General features: G+C 37.0%; 3 pseudogenes; 1 reads left to right on the forward strand and 2 right to left on the reverse strand.

Moving 5' to 3' along the window:
- Nucleotides 1–415: 415 nt before the first annotated feature.
- LOC122358775 lies at nt 416–7,188 on the reverse strand (annotated as a pseudogene).
- Nucleotides 7,189–14,454: 7,266 nt separating this feature from the next.
- Nucleotides 14,455–16,388, forward strand: LOC122358736 (annotated as a pseudogene).
- Nucleotides 16,389–17,458: 1,070 nt separating this feature from the next.
- Nucleotides 17,459–19,726, reverse strand: LOC122360876 (annotated as a pseudogene).
- Between the last annotated feature and the right edge of the window lie 607 nt (nt 19,727–20,333).

Below are 20,333 nucleotides of genomic sequence, written 5' to 3' on the forward strand. Positions count from 1 at the left end.
AAGTTTCATAGCATTGCATTACGGGCGAGAAAGACCCAGTTAGAGGGGAGGGGGGACTGATTTTTTCATCTCCCTTCTTGCATGCAAGTCATTTTTGCATAAAACAAACTGTGATGCAACATATATATTTCCACTGAAACCCCAGCTGAGAGCAACAAGGTCTGACAGTTCATTCTGTTCATTCAAGGACTAATAAAAGTGCACTGAGCATCTCGCATGAGTCTGATCTCTCGACGTTTTTCCAAATCAAAATGCAGGCGTTACTCCTAACGGTTCAGTTTCAGATTCAACTTGTTTTTATTATCAGAATTTGACAGGAAGACATTTGAGAAACACTTTTTATTGGCCTCGAGAAAAATTGCGTTTCTCGAAGGATACATTCAAGTAAAACAATCTCCTTCTCGATATGCCCCGTATGGCACAGAAAATAAATATAAAAGTCTAAAATGTTGAATCTGTGAGGCTCTGTTTCAGAGTTTCTTATTATATGTAAACACATTTCAAATGAAGTCCTTAAAGTCTTCAGGTGAGTGTGACAAACAGTCCTGCCACAGAACGCATCAGAAGACGTTTTTGAGTTTCATTACTACTGTTAGCTTGTTGATTTCATGAAATGATATAACTCAGGTTTAGGACGGTTGAATGTTTGGGGGGTTTTTTTGCGCTACCTTCTAATAGCATCCTTACAGCATCACCGGTTCTCTAGCCTTGAACTTCAGCTGAAGTAGAGCATCTCCTGATGACTGTTTATCATCTTGAGTCCGGTCTTCTAGACTTTACTAGAGCTGACGGCAGGTGTGCTCTCATACCCGTAGAGAAATGTAGCAGCGATAACCAGCATCGCACCCAGGAAAAACACGCTACAAAAGAAAATAAAAAGCTTTATTTTCCTCAACATCTACAAAGTGCAATATCTGGGTCATTCCCAGGAAACGGTGCCATTTATGCCAGAAAATTTCAGGACTTGTACTCAGGATATATAATTTCGTTTGAAAAGGGTAATGCTGAACTGCAGAGAAATCATATTTTCGCATCCCAGGCCAAAATTTCCAGGGACATTGCTGTCGTAGACCTTGGGTGACCACTGAATGGGAGACGTTCCCAACAATATTCAGATTAGAGCAACATTATCTCAACCTTGTTACAGTAAGTTTGGAATTTATAAGCTAGAACTTGAACTGATTACTGAATAACAGCAAATACTTCTGAACGTAAAGGGGCCATTCAAGTTTTTCTTTCTCTTTGGAGTGTTAGATAAGATCCTTAAAGCTGCAAATTCCCAAAACTTTTAATAAAGTTAAGGCTCGACCGTGCCTTTCTAAAACGATTCGAACACAAGTTTTGAGCAGTGTAGAGCAGTGCTTGTCGTTTATGGTTTCTCGTGGTTATGTTTACGCGCAACAGTCATTATAATCAGTAATTACGTCTCCAATGGATGCAATGAATACCTCGTTTGCAATGGATTTCATTGTTTGTGTGTTATAGCGCCGGACACGGCATCACATTATGATACGGGGTGTAACATTTGCCACACGCTTGAGGTATTCGGCCAATCACAAACACACTGGACAGCTGGCCAATCAGAGCACACCTCGCTTTTTTAGCACGATGAGCTTTGTACAAATCGACCCGTTTCAGGATTGGGGGGGGCTTAGAGGAGAGACAACTATTTACAGTATGTGGAAAATAATGCGTTTATTGAACCTCACACTACATAAACAAATTGCATTACACCAAATACACAGAAAAATTATGTAAAAACACTAATAGGGAACACAGTCAATTCACCAACAATTGACAATGCTTTCTGTGTATTGAGAGCCATTCACACAAAATATGTTTTTGTGTTTAAAAATGAAAGATGCATAAATGTCTAGCAGAGTTTTCATATTTCATAGGACGGTGTTCATTTCACCGTCTCCACCAATGTGTGTTTTTTTCAATTTGTTTCAATAGCATCATTGCATATTTTAAAAAGACTGTTTCACACGGAGCGTTGCATGTTTGGCTATTTTTCTTGAGATTTGGAAAAACCTTGAGTTGTTTTATATGCATCTTTACTCTACCAACAATGGAAAAGTAGCATGTCAAAGCACCAAAACGTAAGACGAAGGTCCAAATATGTGTTTGTTTAATGTTTTTTACTTTAACGAGTGCCTCAGTTTTATATTACCTCATATATGCATAGCTAAAAAAAAAAGCTTAAAAAAAAAAGATTATGAATAAATCAAACCAGTATAATGAATGCACCCACAAATGTTTGGTTTGTTTTTCGGCAGCTCCGTGTCTTTGGCAGACCTGGTATAAAGGGACTGTTTGATGGCTTCTTCAAAGGAAATGATAATGTGTTCTTCTGGCGTAATTTCAAACGTAAAACGACACAAATGTAAATGACCAAAAATGTAACTAACAAACAAAGGTGTTGTAAAACAGTACAAACTAAACACTCGAGTGTGGATCGGCACAAACACACTCCTCAGATATAATCCCACAAGTCAAATACGCTTGTATTGCGCATGCAGTTTGATCATTCACACGAGTATTCAGTATCTTTAACATTTTTTCCAGTAGTAAGAGTCACGCATGGCACGGTTTCCTGGGAAAAATCCAAATATAAATGACAGCGTCTTACCTTGTGGGGTCAAAATCTTCCAACAAGAAATAAGAGATGAGGGTGGAGAGAATGATTGAGATGGACGTGGCAAAGCCTTTCAGGATGTTATCTGCATATTTGATGACAGCTGCAATGACTAACCCACCCAAAGCCTACAGAAAGTATGTGAGGCACGCGCTTAACACAAACAACAACGTGACATGCAGGTCCGTTTAGGTGCGATTACGAAAAGAAGTCCAAAAATGTACCTGGAGAGCCACCACAGTCCACGCCAAACCATTGTACCCTTGAAAGAGTCCATTCTCCTGCACTCGCCTCCGTCAGACGCAAACACTCCCCCGAGCCCAAAAACCAGCCCAAATAAACCTGAGAAGATCGATGGAACAAGTGTGGAGAAAAAGCAAAGCTGTGTCACAAAAGCGAACGCATTTCCCGAAACCCGAAGAAGCAGCTTGTAAACAACGGCTGCCAAAACTAAATGCGTATTTTGTTTCTTTTTAAGGACAAAAATGGAAATGGGCTGCTGAGCTGTTCTCCTAGGTTCATCATTTTTAATAAAATTCTGCTGACCTAGCTGGATGTTCACGGATCCAGACGCTCTGCTTGCTTTCTTTGAGGATCTTTTCGAAATACACGCCAGCAAATCCGCTGGAGAAGCAGGCCACAAGCACAGCGAGAAGACCCATCAACTGAGAGCCGGCCGTCAGATCCTCCTGCTTGGTGCTCGGGGTAACTTCAGTTGGCCACTGTTGGTTCAGGTTAAACAAACAGAGGAGGAGTCATATTTAAAGCACACAAAAGTTTTCAACCACCCCAAGAGAGGGCTAGAAGGTCAGTGGAAAAAAGTGGTAAATGATAGAAATGGATGAAATGAAAATTGTTTTGATTAAGTAAAATAAATAATATAAATGTGAATAAAACATTCATTTCATTGATCAACATTCATCACAACATTATTAACAATGAAACAAAACAAAAAAAAAAAAAAAATATATATATATATATATATATATATATATATATATATATATATATATATATATATATATATATATATATTTTTTTTTTTTTTTTTTTTTTTTTAATAATTATATGCATACAACTTGAAATGAACTAAATATTTTACAATGAATGTTTTAGATTATATAATATTAAAATGTATGTGACAAAACAGATCACATAAATATTTAAAAGTATTAGACTATCTACATTTAATAAATTCTTCTGTTTTTAAATAGTATATGGTTTTACAATATATAATATAAAGGTAACACTTGATAACTATTAACTATGACTTTTCCCTCAATAACATCTTAATTTGCTGCTTATTATTAGTACTTGTTAAATTTCTTAGCCAATTAAAAGTTAAATTAATAAATAAATTAAGCCTATCAATTTCTTCTCTCCATTTTTACCAGTTCTGAAATGATGTCTGTTTAAAAAAACAGTGCACAAGTCTTGTGCAGGTACTGGGTAGGAATAGAGGAAGAAGAATAAGGCATTAATATGTGCTTAATTAACACTACTAAATGGCTAATATTCTAGCAATATGCATGTAATAAGCAACTAATATGTGTAACAGTAAAAATAAACTGTTACATATACATATATATATATATTATATATATATATATATATACATATATATAGGTTGGTTGGTTTTTATACAACAAATAATATAGCTGTACAGTTTCAGGAAATAATGATTCAGTCTAATTAAGGGTGAACATCTACTTACCTGGACAAGTGCAATTCCAGTCATCAGAATGACCAGCGAGAGCCACTGGTAAATACTAAAGCCTTTTGCCCAGCATGGACACAGAGAACAGGGCTGTAGTGAGAATTTTCAGCTGATATGTAACCTGGAAAATCAATGAGAAAGTTAATCAAGTAAGTCTTAAAAGAAAAACATACCAAGAATTTTTGTTGTCCACTGTAAATGATTTCTGAAGGATCATGTGACACCGAGAACTGAAGTAATGATGCTGAAAATTCAGCTTTGATCACGGGAACAAAATACCATTTTAAAACATTTCAATTTGTGATAATAGCTCATAGTGATATTTGCATGGAGTATGGAGATTTCTGTAGAAATGTCAAAGGCTTTCTGCAGAATGTGAATGTTTGTCATTCGTAATATTATTCACATAATAAACATTTGAACTGGAGTGACAGAAAGAGAAATTTAACGAAGGTAATATTTACTGAGTAACTGTCATCATAGCTGTCATTATAGCTAAACGGAGATATATTGACTACAATAAAAAGTGTTATAAATGTATTATATTTGACAATTTATTATATATTGATGTTTGGCCTATTATAAAGAAACTAAATGCCTTATATCTCAAGTAAATACAAATGTTTATGGGGGGTGTTCCAAACAATAATTAATAACATTGCATAACAGTTCTGGAAAGAACATAAGTGTATGTGTGTGTGTGTGTGTGTGTGTATATATATGTGTGTGTGTGTGTGTGTATATATGTGTGTGTGTGTGTGTGTTTGATGCAAATGGGCAAAACACGTATGTCGTTTTGGGACGTTTTTAAAGGAAATGTTTTGGATTTTTTTGTCAAAATAAAGTTTTCATTACATTAGTGTTCTATAACATCTTGTTGATCACCTCTGAAAAGATCTTGCCAAAAATTAGAGAACTAGAAATTTATTGCAGCAAGCCGAAAAGACCGTCTTTCTCTTATGAACGTGCAGCGGAGGTGCTTATTCTTAACACCACAAAAACGATGAACCTATCCTATCAAAACAAAACCGCGTGACATATTGTTTCAATGCACATTTCCCATCAGTCCTGTGTAAAACTACGCCACAAAGTTCATGTATTTACTTATCAATTTTAATACTGTGAGATTTCGCGGAACTGAATCATGGTGACGTGAGTGCCCTAAAACCATGTTATAATGGACTATTTCTTATCCAGAGATGATGAAGTTACTAAAGAGGAGTCTACGCTGTCTTCCGCTCTGTGCTACAGTTTCACGTGAACTCCGCACGGTTCGCTGCTGATGCGAACGCATTTGTGCCCAGTTTGCATTTAGACGAGTTTTGTTCTAGTACTCTATGAGCGGTCACTTATTATAATACAAATGAATATCCAATAAAGCTGTATTTTCCGTTGTCATACAAAAACATTGTGCAAAGATTACGCATTAATCAAAACTGTAAACTTGTCATTAAAGGTGTTCATGTCTTTGGACACTGCAGTGATATGCACTCATCGGCACGTATTTCGTGTCTAAAAAGTGTACCAAGGTAAGTTTATGCCATGAGATCAGTGTATATAATATCCTAAAAAACCTGTCCTCTGGAGTCGTGCTTTCTCACCTGGTACGTAGCTGCATCTAGATTTGACAGAGCCACATAAAGCAGGTTGTTCTGCAGGGTGTAGATACCTGAAGGAATGGCCAACTTCAGCGTTAGGAGAGGCTTGTTGATCACTTCCTCCTTCAACACCCGATTCAGTGCACGGACACTGAAACCTAAGAGGCACACACGGCATTAGACGGTGAGGAACAACAGCTCTCCTCTACAGCTCCGAGCTCCTGACAAGAACGAGAGCGCTGCTTCAAAACACAAAACACTCGAGGACACTGAACATCAGGCTTGCTTCTGAAACAGCATTATTTGTCTCATAGTTCTTAATAGTCGGATACATTCTCAAAATCGCGAGAAACAAATCTGAAAAGGGAGGGAAAAAAAATCTGCACTGAAAAAGTGTCAAAATTGTAATTTAAAAGCTCAAATTGAGAGGAAAAGGTCTGAGAATATGAGATATTTAAGTCTGAATTGTGAAACAAACTCATAATAGTGAAAAATAAGATTGTGAGATATAAACTCAAAAAAAGTCTACATTTTCCATATATAAATTCAGCTATAATTTGAGATACATCTCAGAATACACTCAAAATTGCCAGAAATAAAAGGATAAATTGTAAGACAAACTCAGAACTGCTTAAAAAAGGTTCACTTTGTGATATATAACCTAAGAATAGCAAAAAAAGATCCTATTGAGAGACAAATCTTCAGAATTGTAAAAAAAACATTACACAAAGTCACAATTAGGTTTATGTTTGAAAATAGCATTTTCACCATGCGATAAACGCACACAACGTAGAGCCACAAAGACGTAACGGCAATGGAAAAAGAAAAGACAAAACGGGCGCTCAGTACTAGGACTAGACAGTCAAACCCTGGAGACAGATACACAAATATAAGAAAAGCAAAAGAGAAGGAACATCTAGAGATCAGATGCACTGCAGACAGACTGTCGAGGAGGTGCAAGCTCACTGTGTTCTCTGAAGACCAGCAGCATGCATACAGCGATCTTCAGGACTTCGGCGCACACCACGGCAGACGCGGCGCCAGGTAGCGCCCGTCAGACTGCAGCGTTTTGAGAGTAACGCATCGCCAGCACCAGAGAGGTGGTCTGCAGCACCAGCACCCCCCAGAGAAACATACTTCAGTCGTGAGGAGGTGGACGACATGGAAATACCGGAAACCTCCGCTGATACAGAGACGGGGGACAGGGACGAGATTCCCTGTTTAGTCTAACAGAGAGAGAGAGAGACACATCAAAGACAGTTGATTAAAGCCTGATACATTTTTATATGACGAGGGATATGGAAACATTTGCATATATCATATACACACCCCACTGTTCTAATGTTTGGTTCAATAGGATATTTTTAGATTTTTGTAACATTAAAAGTCTTGTATGTCTTTATGCTCGAAAGGCTGGATTTATTTGATTTATTTCTAATATCAAAATATTACTGCTTAATAAAACCATTTTAATTTGTATTAATATATATGCTTAAGATTTTACGTTTCAAGTATATTTTGATGGACAGAAATTTGAAAAACAAACAGCATTTATTTGAAATAGAGTAGCACTATACATCTTTCATTGTCACTTGTTACTGAATAAAATTATACATTTTTGAACAGCAGTGTATGCATCAATAACAACATATGTAAAAAAAAAAAAAAAAAAAAAAATATATATATATATATATATATATATATATATATATATATATATATATATATATATATATATATATATATATATATATATATATAAAAATGTAAACATGCATTAATTCTTCTCCAAAAGAAACTTAAAAAAAAAAAAACAGTGAAATGCAATATATATATATATATAAAATTTTATTTTTTACCTTTTGCTATGTCACACCATAGGTCAAATTTTTGATTTGTGTGTGTGTATAAATAAACGCATTAATACAGAGTTAAGAGTTAACATCACTACTTTGTATAAACCCATAATGCATTACTAATGCATTTCTAATAGTTTTCCATGTCTCCAAACCATTAGAGCATTATACATCACTAAACGATAATGGCCTTGATTGATTATTAACACCTCAAGGAAGACACTGCAAAAATTATGTATCTGTTCATTTGTCAGCGTGAGCCATGTTACAATAAAAATGTGGCGTCTTCACCATGAGAAAATGCCACCTAATGCTATTCATTAACTATGGCGTTAAACGAGAGTCCACGTGTCTTTACAATACAATATACACACACACACACTGATATTTTCACAGATCAATGATCCTCACTCACCCCAGTTAAAACCATCACAGCGGTGTCATCGCAGAGATTACAGTCTTTTTTTTCAGCAGATACAGTATCCTTTCAGTGCAGGTACTGAGAAAGCATGCCTCAGACTTGAATATAGAGCGAAGAGGCCCACAAGAGCCACTCCCACCGACACACAGCCGGATAGAAGGAGGATGTGATATGGTGTTGTAATCCTATATTTTGCAGTTTTGCTTTCACAAAGGAAAATAACTATTTGCACACCGGGACAGCTGGTAAAAACACAGTGATTAGGGAAAAAATGCCTCAAGGTCATTAAAAAAGGAGCCGGAGTTTAAATTTAATAGATTTACATCAATGCAAACATGAGTTGGCAAACAGAAGGTTTGGGTGTGATTGAGAAGGCTGGCCGGAGGTGGCTTGTACAGCGCACACAGACGGCCTTATGCAGCCCTGAGGCTCTGGTGAGGGGGGAGAAGCACACAGTCCTGCTCTGTGTGTGCTGGAGCACTACTCAACACATCCTGTCCATTGAGATGCCCCCTGCCACCTCCACAGCCTCGCTTATAAAGACGTGGCGTGCATAACGGTTTTGACTATAATGAATTATAAAACATCCCACTTTATAAATCGAAATGCAATGGGAATACATATGAAGAGTTCAAATGTGAAAGCCTCTAAAAGCCATCTTGGTCAAGAATGAGATTAGATAACGATACTGAGTGAATGCTCTCCGCGCATGGAATGTGTTCATCGAGTACATTTAAATGCACTAAATCCCAGCCTCAAACCATTCAGAAGTATCAGTACTGCTTGTTCCATAGAAACCCATACATACATACATACATACATACATACATACATACATACATACATACATACATACATACATACATACATACATACATACATACATACATACATACATACATACATACATACATACATACATACATATATATATATATATATATATATATATATTAGGTGGCGATACACAGCGTCATGGTTTGGTGCGTGCCTTGGTCACGGTTCGATACAATAGGGAGAAGAAAAAAAAAACCCTATGCTGTTTCTTTTCATTTATTTTGACCAGCCAGTAGTAAAAAAAAAAAATTCTAACTAGATATGAAAATATAAAGTGTTATATTGCATTATAATGTTATATATAATATGCAGTACATATACTATATTGCCAAAAGTATTCACTCACCTGCCTTGACTCTCATATGAACTTAAGTGACAACTCATTCATAAACAATAGGTTCAATATGACGTAGGTCCACCTTTGCAGGTATAACAGCTTCATCTCTTCCGGGAGGCTGTCCAAGAATCTTTATTTGAAGTGATTTAGTTGTAGATGCTGTGTTTTAGTGAACTGTGGTCAGTTCGTGCTCCATGGGCAGACGGGTGTATCAGTTCACTTCAGTTGCGTGTGATTGTGTTCGGATTAAGCCATTCTGTTTATGCGTGATTGTCTACTGCCATGTCGACTCAATTATTTGAGGGTCAAGAACGTGAAGCTTCATGTGATTGGGGCTTGTATTTAAATCTTGCTGTCTCTGTTGCGTTGTCCATGTTGGCTTGAGTTGCTCGGAGGCATCGGTCACGGATTTATCGCCGAAGGTCTTCACATTTGCCACGCATGAGCCAAGTTTGTTGCATCGCCAAAGGTCTCAGTGTTTGCGCGTTGCTGCAGTGGTTTGGCTTAAATTTCTTGAGCCTGAATACTGGAGTTCTGGATCATGCGTGGCTCTGTTTGAGCAGGAATTGGATGTAAATCTAACTACTTTAAAGCATGGCTTACGTGCACACAATATCAGCCTACAACCTGTCCGGATCGAGTCATCTTGTCTGTACATGACTCTGTGCTTGACCCTTGCTAGAATCTTAATTATCAGGAAGTTTTGTTTGATCGATTGGTTTTAAATCTGACTGCCTTTCAGGATCTTCTTTAACAGTACAGGAGGCTTGGTATGTGTCTGTATCTTTGTTTTATGGACCTAATTGAACTCTTGTGGTTATCAGTTCTGTCATTTTATCAAGTATCTACCAACTTATGAACAATATTATGGGATGTTGTCCCCATTTTATGTATTTAGATTTTTTGAGGAGGTAAATTGTTGCACACTTGATATGTTTTATTGTTTGGGGCTGACGACAACATTCAGAGTGAGCAATTCAGTCAAACGTAAGAAGTTTAATAGTATTATTAATGTATTCCAATATACTCTCATTCATTACGTTCTCAATCAATTTATAGTCTCTGCGTGCCTTTTGTCAGAACTGAGCTTGGTAAAACCTACAAGACTTGGCGTGCTTTAGAATCATTTTAAGCCCTTATTATGTAACCTTGAGAGTAACCAAATAGTGTGCAATTGTTTTCAACCTGTTACATGTCGATCTTGTAATGCATGTCATAATTATGTACGCAAACTTGGCTATCCATCTTGCCAGACACTTTAATCTCAGTGAGTCGTTTCCTGGTTAAAAAGGGGGATTATGTTTTTAATAAAGCACTTTTAATAGGCTATTAACTATTAGCATGCAAATAAAGTCGGGTTTACTTTTTATCAGTTTTGTTTTGATGAACATGACACAACACAACAAAATTTCCATCAAAAGAGTTTTTACGGTTAAAACGATGCAGATTTGTGCAAGCATGAAGAACTCTAAACAATATTTCGATTTTTTTCTTTTTTTTTGCTTCCTCAGATTCCAGATTTTAAACCAGATTCGAAGCTAGCCTCAGACGCTAAGCCCCGCGGGCCGCCGGCTAAACGCCTGATGCACATGGCACACTTGAAGCACTTCAGTGGGCAGTTATCGTTGGATTGGTTGAATTCTACAGGATTTTAGAGAGACATAAAAGGATGAACTAAATGCTGGATATTAATTATAAAGGCCCGCTTTAGTGGATCCATACGCTTTTTGTAATGCGATAAATAAACTTTTCTCTCACATCTGCTGACTGCACCCAAGATGCTTCAAAGGTGAATAAAAGACAGGAAAATTAAATTTTTGGGTAAACTAACCCTTTAAATTCACTACATTGAATCTTTAACCAGTCTGTCATTGTGCTGACATTTCCACGCAACGAAACAAACTGTGACTGTTGTTTGGTCTCATGGGCCGGCCTTGGCCAATGAACACTACCATGTACTCCAGACCTTCAGCTGTCAGTCTGAACTTCTGGCTACGCTCAGCCAAATACTGTCCTGTCCCAACAAACCATACATCAGTGGAAAGCTTATTTATTCAAAAACAACTGACCTCGCGTGACTCGCTTTGGGGTCCAGGGTCCTTTATATAAAGAAAGGAAGCAGCTATGCCACTGGAACCGGAAAGTGCAGTGAGGATCTGCTTTTGATTGTGAGAAGTTTCTCCTCAGTCTGCTATTGAACTCAAGCTGAGCCGGACAGGGCATAAGTGAACTAAGCGCTACTTAGGGCCCCATGTAGAGTAGTCTACATGAAATTGCATTTCATTTTGTTTAATTCACAATATATTATGTCGATGGGCAATGGTAATTAGATGAAAGCGCAAATTAAATTATTATTTTCACATCACTCTCCATTCGAGACTTTTTTTTTTTATGAGTTGGTCTTTTCTGGCTCATCACCAACCAAAGCGTGCAGCGCTTTTAGGGGTGTATAGGGATTCAACAAGGGGTTTTGTGGTAGTATAAACCATAATTTGATAATTATGGTCGTCTTTCATTATTTCCATTGAACTCTATCGACAGAATCTGTTTTAGCTGGCTCATATTTAAACATCAAAATATTTTAATGTAATATAATTTTCGTTTGATTAAACTTTTTGTCTTCTGCGCAAAAGTACCTTTCCTGGGTATATAATTTTGTAATAAAAATTTTCATTGATAATAGCTTAACATTATTTACCTTAGCCTACCTGCCTCAATTAGCTAGATATAGATCAAGAGTTGTTGTTTCACAGATGCTCTCCGCTGTTTAATATTTATTATAAAAACATAAAATTTTTAATTAATATTTAAGTTTTGTAAATGCATTGTCTGCTGGTTTGTTTGGCTACTTTTCAGTACACCGCATTAAGTATACGTTAAGACTATGAATGTTAAGTGCAAACCACGTGTGTAACTTAGCAACTCTTACAATAAAATTAAAAAAATCACAGAAGATTAAAAACATGCCAGGCGTATAATAGTATGATGTATGCATCACTACAATGAACAAAACTGCTCATGGGTGTGTTAAGATTTTTAAAAATTCTGCTTGGGGCCCCATAAAGGCTTGGGCGGGCCCTGACTTACGCATTTACAACAACGTCCTTTTGTTTAACCTGGACTTTACTAAACGTGACGAATAGCAAATTTATTTTCTGACAATGGAGGGTGTTAGCTGCCAATCAATCTTTATGCATGTTTATGCAAAACTAGAAAAACTTGCTCAAGGTAAAAGTAAACAGTGCGATATATTTCTAAATGTCTAAAACTTTCATTCAAATTTGCATTGAAAAATATATAGATTTTCCTTTCTGTTATTAAGCTGGCTTGAGAAAAACCAACTGTCAAAATTACGTGAACTCCTCAAGATTGCAATTATTTATAACCATTTAAACTTGTCTAGCCAGTATTTCTAATCTATCTATCTATATTTCTGTGACTACTGATATCATTTCAGACTGAAACCGATTACACTTAAAACTTTTTCAACTTTTTCGAACTTTCTGCTGCAGCTTTCTTATGCCAACTTAAAGTTTGATATTAAAACTAAACATACTTGAGAGAAAAAAACACATTTCATCATGTCACGTGCCTTTCAAGAATAAGATAGTGTGCTTTCTGCACAGGCACGTTTGTGGTTACAGACGTTTGAATGAAGCGCGTCTCAATGTCCGTTGAACCGCCTGCCTGACAGCACTTAGGGCACGTTTTTCAGCGTCCTGACGTCCGAGTGCTGTCACATATGCGGCTCGGCGGACGCGGTAGCATCTGCAAACGCTCGAATACTTAAAAATAGCGCGCAAAGAAGTTAAGTTTGTACTCTACCTGGCGTCAGTGGAGCAGCCCTCAGACGCGTAGCGCTAGTGAGCGCTCCGAGTCCATTAGAGACGAGGCCGACGTCTCGGAGCATATCGATCAGTTGATAGAAAACGACCACTTCAAGCGCGCGCTGCCGGCCTGAGAGGAGCTACGATTGACGCCTCGCGTTTTTGTCGTCCAGTTTCACCTCAACTTTCAAATCAAGGTGGGAGTTCGCTTACAGCGACATCTACCGTTACGTCCGTTTTTCTGAAACTAAACTAGTGCGCGAATTACGACAGCCTCGGGAATATTATTTGGGATCAAAAAAATACCATCAGAGGTTATAAAAGTTAAGACTAAATTTACCTAAGAGACAAAGTAAATAATAATAATAAAAAAACATAACATAATTGGAATAGTTTATAATATGGAGGACTGAAACTTGGCAAAACAATAAATAAATAAACAATCAATATAAAATAAATAATCATGATAATGTCTAGTATAAAGATGTAATATTTGTTTAAAATATTTAAATATTTGTACTGCAGAAAAGTAATTTACTTGGGGAAAGAAGTTCATCCATTATTATGAATTATTACTTAATTACTTAATTATTATAATATTTACATTATTATTTTTTATGTTTAATGTGATGATTTTACTTATGATTATTTAGTATTGCATCTTTAATTGAACTTGTAATTATTTTAAATGCGTTTTTATGTAAGTCATTACATACAATTAAATTTTTATTGTATAAAACGTGCCTTGTCTTTTTGACTTCCGTTATTGTTTGTTGCCTAAATACTGCATTTGTTGACGTAGAAATAACGTGGACACATCAACATTATTATTTTTTTTAATTGATCATTAAGATTTTAGGTTCAAATTTTAGTTGTCAGTGTATATTTAGCCAGCTTTTTGCCCTTTTGTGTTCATAGTTTGAGTGGTCTAGTTTTGGTAGTTTATTTAAATAATTTACTGATAACAATAATTAAGCTAAAATATTAATTACTACAGAAATATACTAACATCTGACTGTATAAAAATAAAAGAATGCGCTACGCTTTTATTTTATTATGGTGAAAATGTGAAGAAAGCGTTCTCCCCTGACCGCTGGCGTCAGTGTCGAGTTTCCGTGCAGAAAACTCGGAGAATGAAAACCACGCGCGAAGGCTAGCGCGTGCGTGATAACTGGAGAATAACAACTTGCGTTGCGTTAAATGTAACCGGTTCAATTCGCAAAATGGTTCTGTAATTGAAATTTCACGAGCAGAAACTCTTGAAGAAAGTTGATTTTATTAACTGGGAGGTTGACAACAATTTACACGAGATCAAAGTGTTGGAGAAAATACCACATCGAGAAGAGGGAAGATTACACCAAGTAAGCAAGCGTTAAGCTCAACCTAGTGTATTTGTTTTGAGAATGTAAGTCTTTCTGACACGCACACGTTCGTATGTTAGGGGTGACAGCATCTGTCTTCGGCCAAAACGTGACTTATGGATCTAATACGTTTGTGGTCTTTCTGTAGGTACAACAAACTTAGTCGAAAATATCAGAGAACTGGCTCAGAAAATACGTGACTTGGACGAAAGCGACGGTTCTCAGAGCTCAAAGCACGGCCCTTTTTTAGAAAAATGTAAGTTTGGGATTCTCCGGATGATTCAGGACGCTTGAGCTGCAGTCGTGTCTGAAAATGAAGTGTGTTTCTCTGTTTTTTTGCAGTTACAGTGTCGGTTTGATTCCCACAAAACAGAACCTCTCTTTGCGAATGAAGTTCGTGCATCTGCATTCTGCAGGTAAGATTTAATCAAGATTTTAATAGAAAACAACACCGTGTTCTCAAGTTTAAGGTTAAAGAAACTGGTTTCGTGTTTTGTTTCATAGCGGTCTTTTTTGTGTACTGGTTTCTCAGTATTGCTGTCTCTTTCTGCAGGAGGCGGGCTTCCTCGATCTTGCTGGAAGGCGTATGGCCCAGAACCTGAAGACTGCCATAACCTTCATCGAGCAGGGCTGCATTCTTCATCAGACATCACACACTACCTGCTGTTTTATGTCATACACGTTATTGTGTGTGTGTGTGTGTGTGTGTGTGTGTGTGATGTGTAAACTTTTAATATGACGGTATAAATCACTTATATAATTAATTAATATGCTGATGTTCGCTTTAATTTTAAAGGATATGGTTTAACTAAAGTCTCTTTAAGACAAGTCCCGTCACTCGCCGGCCATCTTTTTGAAACGCCTCTCGCTGTGCAGCTCTTTATATAGATATATATCAAATTCTCCCAAACTGTTCACTAAGCTTACGATTAAATTTAATAATTGAAATCTGACGCCAATCTGAAATGGCGTGATACAAAAGCTTTTCTCAGCCGGTGCACATGCGCAGACCTAGAACGCTGTTTCTATAGCAACTCGAACTTCTAATTTTACTGATACCGATAGTTAGGTAGTACCTCACTTGCCGACAAACCGATTAATTCATCAGTAGTTTTTAAAATGGATAAATGTAATGGAGTTGTTCATGTATTTATGTATAATGAGCCAACAGTTAGGTGAGGCGCTCATTTACTAGGTAAGTGTTTAATAAACAAACTCTCAGCCATTCACTCATTCATACATACAGAGATGATCACGCAATGAGTTCATGCTTGTCTAGCTTCACTAGAATCAGTGGACGGCATGGGGCATTGTTTCGATATTTGGGTGAACTGGTCCTTAAGTGAAAATATCATAAAGAAAATGAATCTCCATTTAAAATTTGAATGAATGTGTTTGAAAACCATTTCTTCTTGACTGGGCAACAGATATTCGTGGTGGGCCTGAGATTATCACTGATCCCGCTTCGTAACAAGGTGAGTTAACAACACTGTAGCTTTTTTTTTTTCCCAGATGCCGGCTGAAAAAAACTAACAAATTTATAATAAAACTTTGATGTGAATCTGTGGAAACTGAAAACGTAAAGTTATTGTGCAATGCTCTTAAAGGAGTATGGAAGACTTCATTCACATGGGTGGATTCATCCAAGATCAAACAACATGTCCTGAACTACAATGAGGAGGTATGTCTAAATATTAATAATCATCCTTGCATAACTGTACAGAAGTTAAGTTTGAGTCTGTAATATGCTTCTGAAAGAAAAAATAATTTATATATATATATATATATAATTTTTTTTTTTTTACCTAATTATGCCGATTTTGAAACATTCATTCTTTTGTTGGTTAAAAAATTTAATAATTCATTTGGAGTAGAAGTCTCTTTGTAAAATAAGTCATTTGTATGTTTTTACGGTTACTTGTGACTCAGTTTCGATCTGTCCTATTTGAGAGAAAAATATTTTTATAAAAATTACTGACGCCTTAAAGTTTCAAACAGTGGTGTACGCAAACCTTTTATCAAAATGATTTCAGAATATTTTCAACCCGTACAAACACTACTAATAATCTGACGTTTTTGGCACTAAAAATGTGAAGAACGCGCCATTTTAAGCAAGTGTGTAATCATAAGCACCAACGGAGTTATATTTGCAACTGAGAAATGATTAAAAGCAGTTATTGAACGTAATTAATTCATTTAACGTATTTAATTTTTTTCCCTTTCAGCGCAGATCGAATTTCGCCTCATCGCCTGAATTTCCGCAAACGCCGCTGATTCCAACCAGAAACGCCGCGCCAACAAGATCAGCCGCCATGTTTGTTTGTGATTCCAGTCGCTAAATAACATGTATATAATTTATGCCACGCGTGGAGACAAAATGACCATCTTGAACCATTTTCAGTGACTGTGTATCAAAACAATAAACCGCTATGACTTATTTACTCTGAATTTACTTAGTTCTTACAAAAGCACCTTGACGTATTCACAAACAGAAGTTACATTTGACATAGTGGGCGCCAAACAAAGACGCATTGATCTCTCCCCTCCAGCCACAGATGCGATTCTGTGATAAACGCCACAGTATATACTTTGCGCATAGTCTGCTATGAACATCCTGAGCGCATCGCCATTCCGCTTTAAAATGCCAGCAGGGGGCACAACTGCAGAAAGATCGCATTCTCGACGGAACACCTCACGGACAGCTACGTCCCGTGTCTCAGACAGACACACAGTCTTAAGGCCAGACAGACTCTGCCGCTCTAAACCGGGTTTTTTTGCAGCGCAGGCCCTGAGAGTTTCCGCCGGATTGGAGTAAGATTCACAGCCACCAGAAGCACACGAGACTATTTCCAGGTGATGAAGATCATCACACGCCGCCGCCACTTTGGGCGTAGGTGGAGCGGGTGTTGAGGTACTTGGGCGCCGCTGGGCGGTACTTCTTGGACAGGCTGACAGATTGCTAGCTTTGAATCCAGGGCTGCGGGAGAAACAGATCTGAAGGTTTCCGCTGAAATGAGCTTAGGAAAGTGAAAGAGGCTGCGTGGGAGTTCACTCACCGGATAGCGCCTCTCCGCGCGGAGCACTTCCTCTATGTTGGGCGCACCATGATCCTTTGCACGTCAGGTAACTCTGTATTGATGCTGCCCAGGTTTCTTCGTGCTCTGCTCGGCATGTAAGACTTTTTGGTTTTCTGAATGCAGCCGTTCGGGAGACGAAAGGGAAATCGCTTGGATTATAAGTAGGCAACCAACTGCTGATTTTTTTTATTAGCAAAGTAGTACTAAGTTCACTTATGTATTATTATTATTAGGTTATATTCAGTTATCTGTTGTCTTGACCCATGTGACAATCTTTTTGTTTAAAAATAAAAGCAGTTTTATGCCCTACTGCTTAAAGATTTGTGGCAGTGCATATTTAAATGCAAAATTTTTTACACATATTAATGCAACATTTTCCAGCATAATTTCTTTAGTGTCACATGATATGCGCGCAAGAAACATTTCTGATCACCATCAACATTGTGCTTGTGCATTTGTGAAAACGCGCTTTTTCTTATTCTTCACATAGAACAGGAAGTAACTATTTGCATGCTTTTGACATTGAAATCTTTTGTAGCATTATATAGCTTTTTACTTTCACTTGATCAATTTAATGCATCCTTGCTGATAAAAGTAGTTAATAAAACGCAAATCCTACCGGGACTTATGAGCCGCTTTTTGAACGGGTGGTGTATATATTATTTGAGCTTTCAAATGTCATTGATAGGCTGTATATAAGATGTTTTCTACCAAATTCGACAAAAGAGTACGGTCGTGAGACTGAAGGGACTTTTGTCCCGTACTGTTCGGGCTGAATTCTCCCTCCAGATCCTCCAGATAGGCGGTACGCCAGTTTCTTGGGAAATCCCGCTTCACAAATGACCAAGTAACACACTCTTTCTCAATGACGTAGCTGGAAACAAGACGAGATCGTGGAAGCATGTATGCTGCGCTTGTTAAAAATGTCCAAGAATTCATATTCATAGAAATTAGGATTAACAATAGTAGTTTTTTTTTTTATCCAATAATTATATATTGCGCTTTCAGTCAGGGTGAAAACGATTAAAAGATCAAATTATAGCTCATAATTTATAACTCACTTCCACCCTGGTTTTTAAAATATGAATTAGGTTAAAAGTATAAGAAAAAAACACGAAGTTAATTAAATATGAAAAAGTAAAAAAATTAAAGTGACTTATTAAAACTTATTAACTCTAGTGTATCTCTCAGAAGATGCTTAGCAGAAGCTATCAGTAATTATTTTTACTTTGTTGGCAATTTTTTCATATTTTTGAGTTTTAGGTTTCTGAAAACTGCTAATTGTTCAAAAACATTTATGATTATTGTGAATGTTGAAACCAGTTTTTCAGGATTCTTTGGTGACTAGTAGAAAATTTAAAAAAAAAGTTTATTTTAAACGGAAGTCTTGAATAATATCTGTGTGCTTTACTATCGCTTTGATTAATTTTAAAGTCTCTTTGTAAAAATTTCTTTCAAATATAAAAATATCATTGCCTTTGAAGTTTCAAGGCGTGATGCACAAAACCTTTATTAAATCAAATAACTTAATTGTCACAGATCTCCTGTGCTGGGACTAAAAACCTGAGGTGCAGGATTTACGATTTCCACCTGCTGTATCAAATATACGCTCAACAAAAAAGATCTTCTGGCTGTTTCTTCACACGTAAGTCTCAGAAGAGTTAGAATTAGAAATATTTTAGAATGACGGCTGTACAAGTCCCGTGAGCTGAATTCAGCCTCGACCGTGTCGGTACTCACTGGAAGGCCATGGCTCCGCCCCAGAGTGCAGCGCAGGACTCTGATCGGTGAGTTTCAGCAGAGCTTGCTTGGCTTGATTCTGGTACTTCTGTAAGTCTCGCCCTGACTGTGTAAACTCAAACGTATTATACAAATCACAACCGTGCAGTAACAGAGAACGTGCAAGTAGCTCCTCAAACACATCGCAAAGTGTGTTAAACTGTGCTCAAATGCCGTAGTAGTAGATGTGGTTCGTTCGCACCTGCTCGTCTTCTTTGCATGGATGCAGCCAGCGGCAGGCTGTCGGCGACGCGAACAACCATCGTCAGCAGCACCATTTCGCCTGTTCTTCTTTACTTCCCAACTTCGGTCTGTTTTGGAGGCGAAGCGATTGGATTGTTTGACCGAACGGCAGAAAGTGACACATTTGAACTGGACAGCAGAGTTCAGATGAGTTGGCCGAAGAGGGTGTGTTACCCTCAAATTCTTTCCGGCTGCATTCCAAAGGTTCCGATTATTGACAGCTTATTCAACGCCATAGTTAAGAACAGACAAGACTAAACACAACAGACTAAAATTGCACATAAGCTGCAATGAACAGTTTAAAATCCATAAATATTAGCTTTAATTCTACATTATTTAATAATATATATATATATATATATATATATATATATATATATATATATACACACAACACACACACACACACATGATAGATAGATAGATTTCAATTAATATGGGCAACTGGTAGTTATATATGACATTTTGGCAAACAATCGTGATATAACGTAAGTTTAAAAACAAATTAAAAACAAAAAGGTAAGATTCATGATTTCTACTTTTTTGTAGAAGTAAGCACTATTTTTATATAATGCCTTATAGAATGATTTAATTTTCCGATTTCGACAAAATATAGGCCGCTGATTTACTAAAACTTATAGT

The sequence above is a fragment of the Puntigrus tetrazona genome, chromosome 2 (genome assembly GCF_018831695.1).
Source record: "Puntigrus tetrazona isolate hp1 chromosome 2, ASM1883169v1, whole genome shotgun sequence".
NCBI classification, from domain to species: Eukaryota; Metazoa; Chordata; class Actinopteri; order Cypriniformes; family Cyprinidae; genus Puntigrus; species Puntigrus tetrazona.